The 12043-nt window shown below is 41.7% G+C and overlaps 1 long non-coding RNA gene across 4 annotated transcripts in view; it reads left to right on the top strand.

Annotated features, from left to right (window-relative positions):
• LOC131830077 (uncharacterized) overlaps nucleotides 1-12043 on the top strand; it is a 46906-nt gene that overhangs the window by 21300 nt on the left and 13563 nt on the right. For 3 of the 4 annotated variants that reach the window (XR_009353068.1, XR_009353069.1, XR_009353066.1), the window contains one exon: nucleotides 10928-11105. This is a non-coding gene — a long non-coding RNA (uncharacterized LOC131830077). Of the gene's footprint in view, nucleotides 1-1967; nucleotides 2503-10927; nucleotides 11106-12043 lie in introns of those variants that run through there. The other variant, XR_009353067.1, reaches the window with a different exon arrangement.

The following is a 12043-nucleotide window of genomic DNA, read 5'->3' as shown; positions in this document are numbered from 1 at the left end:
GTCAAATAAATACATAAAATCTTTAAAAAACAAACAAACAAACCAAAAAAAAAAAAAAAAAACCTATGTGCTAAGCATGGAGCCCTACACAGGGCTTGATCTCAGAACCCTGAGATCACAATCTGAGCTGAAATCCAGGAATCAGACACGTAACCACTCAAGCCACCCAGGTGCCCCAGTTACCCTTAAATATGGCTACGTTTCCTCTGTATGGCACAGTACAGGTGCTAATCCTTCTTTTTAGGATTACCCACAGATGCGCTTTCCTGCCATATAACTCTACATTTCATTCCTAACATACTTGGGGATTTTTGTAAGTTAATACATGAAAAGTACCTGGAACAGTGCTTAGCTGATGGTAATGGTTAGTTTTCCTGTTAACTTTTCTTGTTGTTAATATCATCATTGGTTTTAGGCACATTTTCAAATTTAAGCTCAGCTTTCCACAGCTTTTAAAATGTTCCTTTGTTCCTTTAATTTACGTTATCTACTATAGAATCTGATTCCTGGTAGTGTTGTGGATGTTGAATGAAGAAGCTATTCTCTGGATTATAATTTCTTCAAAGAGAGCAGCATATCTTACTTTGTTATATAACATATAGTGGCTATTCGATCATTACTTAATTCATTAACTGTGCCTCTTGATGAATGAGAGAGCCTTTATATTCATGAAATACTATAAGGAATTAATTTCTAAATGGACCTGTTGGGTTATAAACCTGTAGGTTCTTGTTCAAAATTACAGATTTGTACAAAACTTGAATTTTATTTTGAAAAAGCACACCATTTGTTAAGGACCATTACTTTCATAATCACTCAGGTGTATTCAGAGGAAATCATATATAAATACTTGCCACACACCATAGATTGTAGTTGGAAAAAGAAAAAAGATTACTGAGTATTTCAAATTTCAGCAGTTAATAAGGTATGTTTATGTTTCAAGGGAGTATTAGCCAACATTTTTTTTCACCTTTTTACATTTTTATTTATATATTTATTTTAATTTTTTATTTCTTTTCAGTGTATCAGTATTCATTGTTTTTGCACCGCACCCAGTGCTCCATGCAATCCATGCCCTCTCTAATACCCACCACCAAGTTTCCCCAACCTCCCACCCTGGGCCTCTTCAAAACCCTCAGATTGTTTTTTGTTTTTCTTTTTAATTTATTTTTTATTTTCAGCATACCAGTATTCATTATTTTTGCACCACACAACATAGAATGATATGTATAGAATGCAATTAATTTTTTTAAATTGATGTATAAGTAGGACTTGAAATGGTGGAGATGTTTGTGAAGACTTATTATGAGACAGTGTCATTTTCCTAAAGAGCGAAGTTCTGAGCAAGTCCAAAATGGGAATGTAAGCCAGCTGAGTTGAAAAGACTTGCTTGAACGTGAATGATTTTTGACAAATTAATAGTCTGGCATTTCTACAAAGAGGACATTTATTATGGACTAGTGAAGTGATCACTTGAATACCCAATATGTATGTAGTTGAGGACACATTCCCCCTCCAGCCAAGCATTATAACTGCAATACGTTTCCTTTAATGGTGCTTGGAGACAATGGGCTTTGAAGAGGTTTTTAAACAGGGTCATCATTGTTACATTGTATGTACTGAGCAAGAAGGTAATGTGAAGTATAGCTGAGAATTCTTAGGGTGAATAGATAGATCATTGAGTTGGGTCAGGTCTTCCATGTTTATAAATACACATAAAACCAAGAAATGTAGAAATCCAGGTGTAAAAGAAAAATTCTTACTAATAATATGTCAGAGCAAGTTTATAGTGGGGAGAAATTAGCATTTGGTGGTAGGATATCTGACCAAATAAGCTTGAATATACCACAACTAAAAACAACGGAAGGATTTGATTGTCTTTCTGTCTTCTTCCTCATCTTTTTAATTTTACTTTTCCTGGTAGACATTTGTATTTTTTTTTAAGATTTTATTTATTTATTTTTCAGAGGGAGAGCGAGCGCAGGCAGACAGAGTGGAAGGCAGAGTCAGAGGGAGAAGCAGACTCCCCGTGGAGCAAGGAGCCCGATGTGGGACTCGATCCCAGGACGCTGGGATTATGACCTGAGCCGAAGGCAGCTGCTTAACCAACTGAGCCACCCAGGCGTCCCAGATAATTCTAATACTCTTGACATTGTGAGAGATTAGCTCTTCACTTTGTGCTAGAAATGTTTCTTGCTGTATTTTCCTTTTAATAAAAAAAAAAAAAAGTCAAAGTCCCACGTTTCTGCCCATTTGAATCTCCCTGAGTCTCTCTGTAGTGAAGTGGTTGGGTTTGAGGATTTCTAGGGCAGGGGCCCTGACATAGTTGGTGGTGGCTTTGCCTGGAGGAGCCCATGGCTCAGAACTTAGAGTGGGGACTGGAGCAGTGTGAACTGTGGCCTGAAAATGTGTTCGTGTGTGCTGAGGTGGTGCCCAGATTCTTTTGGAGGATAAACTGAGGTTTTGATCAGTAGGTTAGAGAAACACTTGATGGAATAACACTGATAATTTTGTTTTTGTATTCAATCCTAATTTTGTGTTTTTGTTTTGGTGTAGTACAGTGTGCTCTATGTTCTAAGAAAAAATTGGCAATCAGTTCATACAGTATCATGATTTAATAATTCTTCATCTCTCACCAGGTCATATTTCAGGTTTTTATATGTAGTTTTTATATCTGTAGTTATGTTTCTGAATTCTCCATTTTGATTCATTCCTTCACTTTTAAATTTCTTATTTTAAAGATTTTATTTATTTGAGAGAGAGAGAGAGAATGAGCTAGGAACAGGGGCAGAGGGAGAAGGAAAGGGAGATTCCTCACTGAGCAGGGAGCCTGATGTGGGTCTCAGATCCCAGGTCTCTGAGATCAGGACCTGACCCAAAGGCAGATGTTTAACAGACTGAGCTACCCAGGTGCCCCCACATTCCTTCATATTTTTATTTTTACTCCAGTGCTACACTGTTTGGCTGGTTGCTTCAGTTTCTGGGAGGGAGGGAGATGACCCCCTCCACTGTTCTTCTAACAAGTTTGCTTTTGCTGCATTGACTGGAGAAGGGCCAGGCTTCCTGAAGATGAATAGGATGATTCAGTGACACCCAAAAGGCAGTGGCTATCATTGTTCCCACTGTGCTTCAACACCTTCACCCACTGACTCTTTGATGATGGCAGCCACCAGCAAATCTCCTGCAGAGGACTGCTGCCTTGGGATGCTTTACTTGTGGTGCTGGACTTCATTCCCCCTGGCAGCCAGTACAGCTAGGATTAGAACCTAGGAAAAGTCCCATTAGAACCCAAGAAAGTGGGGTGCCTGGGTGGTTTAATTGATTGTCTGCCTTTGGCTCAGTTCATGGTCTTAGGGTCCTGAGATCAAACCCTGCACTAGTGTCCATGCTGGCTGTGGAGCCTACTTAAAATCAAACAAACAGAAATCAGCCCAAGAAAGTACCATCCTTTGTGTTGTTCTATACTGTGGATCAGATTTTATTTTTCTTTTCTTTTTTTCTTTCTTCTTTCTTTTTAAAGATTATTTATTTGTCAGTGAGAGAGCACAAGGCAGAGGGAGAGGCAGGCTCCTGGTTGGGTAAGGAGTCTGATGCCGGACTTGATCCCAGGACCCTGTGATCATGACCTGAGTCATGTTAGGCTGCTGCCTAACAGACTGAGCCAACCAGGCATCCCCCAGGATCAGACTTCAATAACCCTACCAGATTTCTTTAGTTTTGACATTTTAAAGGACAATGAAAGGTAGCTAAACCTACACCAGATTTCTCCATCTGCTGGGGCTGTGCTGTCCGGGCCTATGTGCCTCCTGTTCTTCTAACCCCATCAATTCCACCCATGTTTTAGCCAGAGAACTGTAGGCAGGTGTGTGTGTGTGTCACTGAAAGCTTTGACTCATCATTCATATCTTTATTATAAGCTTATAATCTTTATTTTTCCTTTTTTGGGGGGTAAGATTTTATTGATTTGTTTATGAGAATGAATGGGGAGCAGAGGCAGAGGGAAAAGCAGACTCCCTGCTGAGCAGGAAGCCTGACATAGGGCAAGATCCCAGGACCCAAGATCCCAGGATTATGAGCTGAGCCCAATGCAGATGCTTAACCGACTGAGCCACCTGGGTGCCTCTTTATTTTTCCTTTATTGATTATCTGCCTTTCTGAGGCAGCGTTCTACCTGGGTTTTCATAGCTCCACACTAAGGTATTCTTCCACTAGTGTTCCCTGTTTTGAGGTAATTCCTATACATTCTGGCTGTGCTGCTAAATGATGCTATGATCTTGGACTCTTTTTTTTAACCTCTCTGAGCCTTGGTTCCCTCTGTGCTAATGGGGATAATATACCCTCTCTTGCAGATGTGTGGAGGGCCATGGCTGACTTGGATGCAGTTGGGGTCATCTCACAGCACATGGAATACACAATTTATCTTGCTTCCTGTCTTGATAATGACATCTTGGTTTTCATGCTGTCTTAGAACAAGTAGAATTTGACTTACATGTAAGTTGTGAATTCACATACTTTTGACAGAGGTCTTATTTTATTTTATTTTATTTTACTTTAGTTTAGTTTAGTTTTAAGCAGGCTCCACACTCAGTGCAGAGCCCAGTGTGGAACTCAAACTCACCACCGTGAGATCAAGACCTGAGCTGAGATCAAGAGTTGGCCGCTCAACCAGCCTAGTCACCCAGGCATCCCTTCTGTTTATCATTTTTCAAAAAATGTGACAAGTAACACTTTCTCTGCCTGGACCTGTCCTCACACCTGCTATTCTGGCCTGGGAGTCAGACGTGTAACTGGTGTGGTGCTGGTGATGATGAGCAAGACAATTGTTAAGTCTTTTTACCCTAGCTACTGTTGTCCTATTATTTCCTTTTTTCTTTAAAGATTTTATTTTATATCGTGGTCATATATGCTAAAACTGTTGATTATGGTCCTACATTAAAACTTGAATATGTAGGGCATTTTTCAAGGATTCATTCCTGGAGATACAGTATTTGATTTTCTCTCTCTGACTTGTTTTGCTTAGCACAATACCCTCTACGTACATCCATACTGTTGTAAATATCAGGATCTCGTCCTTTTTGATGGCTGAGTAATATACCATTGTGTGTATGTACCACTTTGTCTTCTGTTGTTGGACACTTGGGCTGCTTCCATATCTCGGCTATGGAAAAAAAAATGCTGCAGTAGGCTTAGGGGTGCCTGTGTGCTTTCAGAATGTTGAGTCTGATGTGTCAACTGCCACAACAGTCGTGGCAACTCAGGAAGGGAGCCAGGTCCAGGAGGTAAGAGGAGGAGTGCAGCTTTAGGCAATCTGAGTTGAGGTGTCTGTGGGACCCGCAGGTGTAGGTTCTGGTTGGACAGTCAAAATGTAGGGATGGGTGCTTGGGGGAAGAGAGATGCAGTCATGCTGTTGCCAAGAGATATATTCCTTGTAGAGAGAGTGACAGTTAAGGATTTAGGGTAATTCCTTCTTTTCTTGGGCAGATAAAGAGGAAGAATAAAGGAGTAGTGGATGGAAGGGGAGGGACGTGGCTTTGATGCCAGGAAGGCATTTTTGCACAGATGTCTAGAGAAGAGAGATTTCAAGGAATGAAATGTCAGCAATGTTCGAAGATGTGAAAAGTTGCAAAGCAGCTTGATTAGGGGGTGGGGGTAGATCGAGGAGGTTGTCACTGAGTACTGAAAGAAAATGGGAGGTGAGTAGTGGAGTCCTAAGCCAGACAGAGAGATAGAGTGACTGGGCGTGAGACCATGGAGGCCACACACAAGAATAGCCTTTTAGAAAGTTTGATGGTAAAGACAGACGATCATAACTCCAGACATAGCTTGGATAAGGGTGGGTTTTCCAGGCTGTGTTTACCTATTTGCAGGTTGACTGAAGGGAGATGACAGATGGTACATGGCGCTGGGTGTTGTGGGTTGAGATGGGATCAGGTATACAGAAAAGCACACAGAGAAGAGTGTATGGATGCCCTGACTGCTTCTGTAGAACGCGAGGCCAACATTAGGCATGGAGGGAATGGAACGTGGCTCGAGGAGATGTGCAGTCTCAGATACAGACCACATGGCTCAGAGTCTTACAGGGCTCTCCTTGCCTCTGCGTGGCCCTTCTCACAGGGTTTAAGTTTTGAACAGTCCTTTTGTTGCTCTGGGTTTGGGGTGTGACTGGAGAGACAGAGCAGAGAGCAAGGGCTGAGGAAAGACCAAGAGGGCAGGAACTCACAGAGGGGAGTCTACTACCCTCTCTGCCTGCCCTGGTATGGGCTCTCTCCTGATCTGGATGGATGGATGACCTGCCATTACATCTTTTAAAAATGCATTTGGCTTTATCCTGCCAGAAAGCAACACATGTTTATTGAAGAATAGTGGGAAACCCCAGAGAAACTGAAGGAAGAAAATAAGCACTCAGCTGAAGACAACCATTCAAAAGTTCTGGCACCTTTTCCTCCCAACTTTCACTGAAGTTGAACAGATAAATGTATATATATGAAGTGATTTCTGGGAAAGACCAAAAAAAAAAAAAAAAAAAAGATACCAACAACAAAAAGACAAAAAAGAGAACAAAGCAGAAGAAAACGGTGTTCATTTTCTTCCTGAGGCTGCCCTTCCTCCGTACTGCTACTTGGTTTTACTACCTGCTTTTCTCCCTGGGCTTTCTTGACAAAACATGGTTCCACCACTTTTACCTTCTTCAAAATGTTTGACAGAGTCGTTTGCTTTCAACATGGAGTTTGAGCAAAATGGACTATTGTTTTAAAATATTCTGTCATGTGTGCTGTAATATCTCATACAAATGCTATGATAAAAAGAGGAGATGCTTTGAAAGTGATCACCAGAGTTGTGAAATTCATTGGCATGATCCTTCTTTTGAGGGTCATAATTTGTTTAATTTTTTCTGCTCCAGCTTAACCTTCACAGTCTTCAGTTGTTATGTGCATTAGACACAGTATTAGCAGTAGTGGCAGTAAAAATACTCCTGTCACGCTTTACAGGTACCATTTTATTAGCATCTCCTTACCACTGTAGCAGCTTTAAACCCTGTTCATTCCTTTAAATGCCTTTTCTCTCTGGCTTTCCTTAAAACCTTTTTCTTAGTTTTTGGTGTTCTATAGCTTTACCACAAAATGTCTAATTGAAGATTTCTTGTCTTGTTTGATATCTGTGCATTTCCTGTATTTCTGGATTTATCATTTCTGTAATATGCTCAGCTGTTGTCTTCTGAAATGTTGACTCTGTCCTTCTGCTGTACTTCCCGGGATTCTTATTTAAACCTCCCATCTGTTGTCCATGTCTCTCAAGCTGGTGTTCATCCTCTTCTCCTGCCTGCTTGTGTTGCATTCTGGGGAATGTCTTCACTTCTTGTGTGCAGTGTGTGAAGTCCTTCATTTGGGGCTCATCTACTGCCCCACCATTCTTGTGTGTTTTCTGTTGTGTTTTACGTCTCAGTGATTTTTGGTCCCTGTTTAACTTCCTTCAGTTCCATGTTCACACTTTGGTTCCATTTGAGGGTCCTGGTTTATTAAGGAAAGCTCAGGTTCAGTTCCCCCAACTTACCATGTGGTGGGAACAGGGTCTGGAGGGCACAGGCCTGTAGAGATCCTGCAGTGAAAATGGCATTTGTTCTCTGGCACCCTGATTTGTTTCTCTTGAGCTTGTTGCTTACAGATCAGGTTTTGGCTCACTTGTTTCTTTCTTTTTTTTTTTTTTAAGATTTTTTATTTATTTATTTGACAGAGAGAAATCACAAGTAGACAGAGAGGCAGGCAGAGAGAGAGAGAGGGAAGCAGGCTCCCTGCCAAGCAGAGAGCCCGATGCGGGACTCGATCCCAGGACCCTGAGATCATGACCTGAGCCGAAGGCAGCGGCTTAACCCACTGAGCCACCCAGGTGCCCCATGGCTCACTTGTTTCTGCCACCTCTCTTCTTCCTGCTTTTTTTCCTACCATTTTCTAAGTCCTTTGTTAGTTTTCCGATGTCCTTTAAAGCCCAGAAATGTTTTGTGAATTCCATTTGCCATCACTAATTGCAAGTCTCATCCTGCAGCAGGAAGGCCAGAGCCAGACACTGTAATGCTCTATCTCCCACAGAGGAGATTTTAATACCCTCTCCTTCTTGTGTTCAGAAATTCTAGATTGGAGATGGAGTTATGGATACATTACCATCTACAGAAGATTAGTTGCCTATATAATAGAACAAGTATGCATTATTCTAATCCTCCTAAAACTTCCACTTTGCACAATAAATATGAATGAATAAGGAACCTGCATTACTTTTGTTTATGCAGATGTTCTCTTTCTGTCTCTGGCTTTAGATGGTAGGTTGTAATTTGTATGGTTCATTCTGAAAATTGGGTAACTTCATTCTTATTTTCTACATGTTGGTGCCATATAAAGTGATGATTTATGGAGATTCAGAGGTAAATATTTATCAACATATAAATAATTGGGGAAGGCTTCCTTTACAAAAGGTAGAATTATTAAGACCTGTTTAATCACAGAAGGGATATCCTGTAAAGCTAGCCCATAAATAAAAAGTGGATCAGAAGAAAACAGAGAGAGGAGAGAGTTTGGAAGGAGCATGTGTAGGAACACCTACTGCCTATCCCTGTAAGTCAGGGGCAATCCGGAAGGGAAACCTTGTTAAAGGAGGCAGTAGTGTTTAGATGTAATGAGCTACTGGAAACCTCACAGTGTTCTGGTGAAGCAAGTGGTGTGCAATCAAGTCCGCCAGCCCAGTTGAAGTTGTGGCTTCAGGCAGCAAGCGAGCAGGCCTTTCTGTCTGCATTTATCTCCAGTGGGATCAACTTGTCCTCCTTGAAGTCCGCCTCCAGACATCTTTTCCTGTCACTACACATCCGTGCATCACTGAGAATTTCTGCGGTTGCTGCTTCATGGAGATGTTTGTCAGTTTTGGGTTTTGTTTGTTTTGTTTTGTTTTTTACCGAGGTTCACTTGCTAACTTTTCTCTTCTCTTAAAAATATATTTAATCTAGGGGTACCTGGTGGCTCAGTGGGTTAAAGCATCTGCCTTCGGCTTGGGTCATGATCCCAGGGTCCTGGGATTGAGCCCCACATCAGGCTCTCTGCTCAGCAGGGAGCCTGCTTCCCTTCCTCTCTCTCTGCCTGCCTCTCTGCCAAATAAATAAATAAAATCTTTAAAAAATATATGTGTTTAATCTAGGGGCACCTGGGTTGCTAAGTGGGTGGGTTAAGCCTGTCTCTTCAGCTCAGGTTATGATCTCAGGGTCCTGGGATTGAGTCCTGCATTGGCAGGGAGCCCTCTTCCTCCTCTCTCTCTCTCTCTCTCTCTCTCTGCCTCCTTGTGATCTCTCTCTGTCAAATAAATAAGTAAGTAAATAAATCTTTAAAAATATATATATATATATAATATCTTCCAGGAAGAGATTATGCTGAGTGAAATAAGTCAAGCAGAGAGAGCCAATTATCATATGGTTTCACTTATTTGTGGAGCATAGCAAATAGCATGGTGGACAAGGGGAGATGGAGAGAAGGGAGTTGAGGGAAACTGGAAGGGGAGGTGAACCATGATAGACTATGGACTCTGAAAAATAATCTGAGGGTTTTGAAGGGTTGGGGGTGGGAGGTTGGGGGAACCAGGTGGTAGGTATTAGAGAGGGCACGGATTGCATGGAGCACTGGGTGTGGTGCAAAAACAACGAATACTGTTACACTGAAAAAAAAAATATATATATACATATTTCATCTATCATTGCCAAGTATTTCAAATGGTAGTGGGGGTTGATGGTGTGGGACCCCATGAAGTGAATTTACACTGCCATCTTGACCACAATGTAAGTGTACACAGCCGTCCTGTGTCCCCTTTCCTTCTGAAATGGATTCTCTCTTCCCAGCTGTTATCAATAGAAGACAGGGGTCTTTGTTCTTGTAGGTGACTTGTCCGAGATCGCACGGCGTTCGAGGTTTAACCTTTGGTCTGATTGTAGGACCCATTTTTTTTAACTCAGTGCCATTCAACCTACCATGTAGGAGTCTCAATATTCTCCTGCTTTTGAAGCTGTACTCCACAGGCCACGTCTACCAGTGCATATCTATTCTTGTCTAGTTCACTCATTTATTGCATACATTTACTGGATGCCAGATATGTGTTTCAGGCACCTTTCTAGGTGCTGGAGATATGGCAGTGGGCAAGTCAGACACAACCCCCTGCCCTCATTGAGCATGTTCCATTTCCTACTACTGGTAGCATCCACCAGGAACAATGGACTTATGCCAGAAGTCCAGCAATGATATGAGTTCTAGAAATTTCTGAATGGTTCTTTGTGGAAGTGATGCTTTGGCAGCAGCCCTTGAGGTAAATACCTGCACAGGCAAAAAGGAGGGCTGGTGTAGAAATGCCCGATGAATGGGCTTCAAGGTCAAGTAACTGAGCCAGGTCTTTAAGGTCATATTTATCTCTGAGATTTTTGAAGAACTTTCCATGATACATATGCATATTATAGAAAAAACCCTATTCAAAACACACTGTAAATTTGGAGGACGATTGTCTTTGCATTATTTTTGTGATTAACTGACAGTTGATGATACAGGCATTGTTGTAAGTCACTTATCCCTGTGCCAGGACTTTGTGGTAAATTCTTTTATCATCCTTATTTTTCAGAGGTAGAGACTGATGCAAAGGAGAAGTTTGGTGGTTCTCCACTGGCCACAGCTAAGCTAGCAAAAAGCAAAAAGCAGAGCCTGCATTGGAACCAGGCACTGTGGCTCCAGACCCCAACTCTTCACCCTTGGGCTTCTTGCAGCACGCCTGCTTACCTGTCACTAAGAACTTGGTGCAGGAATTTAACAGTACCTTTAACTTCTAGTTTTTCTTTCTCAGAACTGAATCTGCATTGCAGTGCATCTCTGCATAAACATGTGTTTAATTTTGTCACCTTTAATTTTGTTTTTAGGTAAGATCTGAAGGAGTCAATCTGTTTCTTCGGTGGCTTCAAGCACTTCAGACAAACTTTGCAGAAGAGCAGGTGCTGATTTTTGCTTGCCTCATGCCTGGTTTCCCAGCGATCATGTCATCCAGAGGGACCTGCATGGTGGAGACACTCATCAGTCCTAGCCCTGGTGTGGCAGATGGTGAGGAACATTTTAGCCAGCTTTACAGGTTGAAATGACTCTGGAAATTCTCTTGAGGGATTCCTCAGCTTGTCATGATCCTGAATAGAACACTTTATTTCATAAATGGGTTTGGAGGAGGAATTATCCCCTGCTCTTGTTCACAGTAATGTCTTACAGACATTAGAAAGAATCAGAGCCTTTTTTATATGCAATGAGGACAGGCAACATTTAGTGAAATGGTGGAAACAGGAATGGAAGGGAGGACTCAGATGTTGGAAACAGCAGGAAGTGGAGACACATCATGTATCTGGAGTGTTTTCTTGGCTGTGAGTGAAATTTAAATCTGCCATCCAAAACTACTGTTTATTGTCCTCAGCATGATTGTTTCACGAGTGGACATTCATCTGCTCACCCAGCTGTGTATTTTCATGCTGCATTCATGGAAAGACAGTAGCTGCTTCCTGGGAAAGTCATGGCAACCATCTGTGTCCCATGAGTTTTTAAGGAACTTGCCAGTTAGGGCCATTGATTGATTAATGCACATCACTTTATTGCCCAAAGACAGGTATTTGATCCTTAGGCTGACCAAAGCAGAATTTGGCAGAGAGAAGAATAGTTTAGAGGGAGAGGTGGCTTCATGGGACTTTGTACCATATTTCCAACCCTTTGATGCTCGCTGGCCTGGAGTGTAGTGTGAGCAGGTTCCAAAGGAGGGGCAGATGTATTTTAATGAAGGCCATTTTTTAAAAACCCTTTGAACGTTGGTGAAAGAACTCCTTTTTTTCCCCACTCTGGAGCAAAGATATATCCACAAGAATCACTCCACTCTTGCCGGCCATATAAGGGGAAAGGATCACTGAGGACCAAACATGCTTTTTCCTTCAAGTACTATTGAACTGTATGGTATTCAGGTAAAAGCAAAATCTTGGATAATTCAGGAATGGTCTTCCTCTTGA

Source organism: Mustela lutreola, chromosome 4, assembly GCF_030435805.1.
Source record: "Mustela lutreola isolate mMusLut2 chromosome 4, mMusLut2.pri, whole genome shotgun sequence".
NCBI lineage: Eukaryota > Metazoa > Chordata > Mammalia > Carnivora > Mustelidae > Mustela > Mustela lutreola.
Note: the sequence above shows the minus strand (reverse complement) of the source record. Positions and strands in the feature narration are given on the sequence as shown.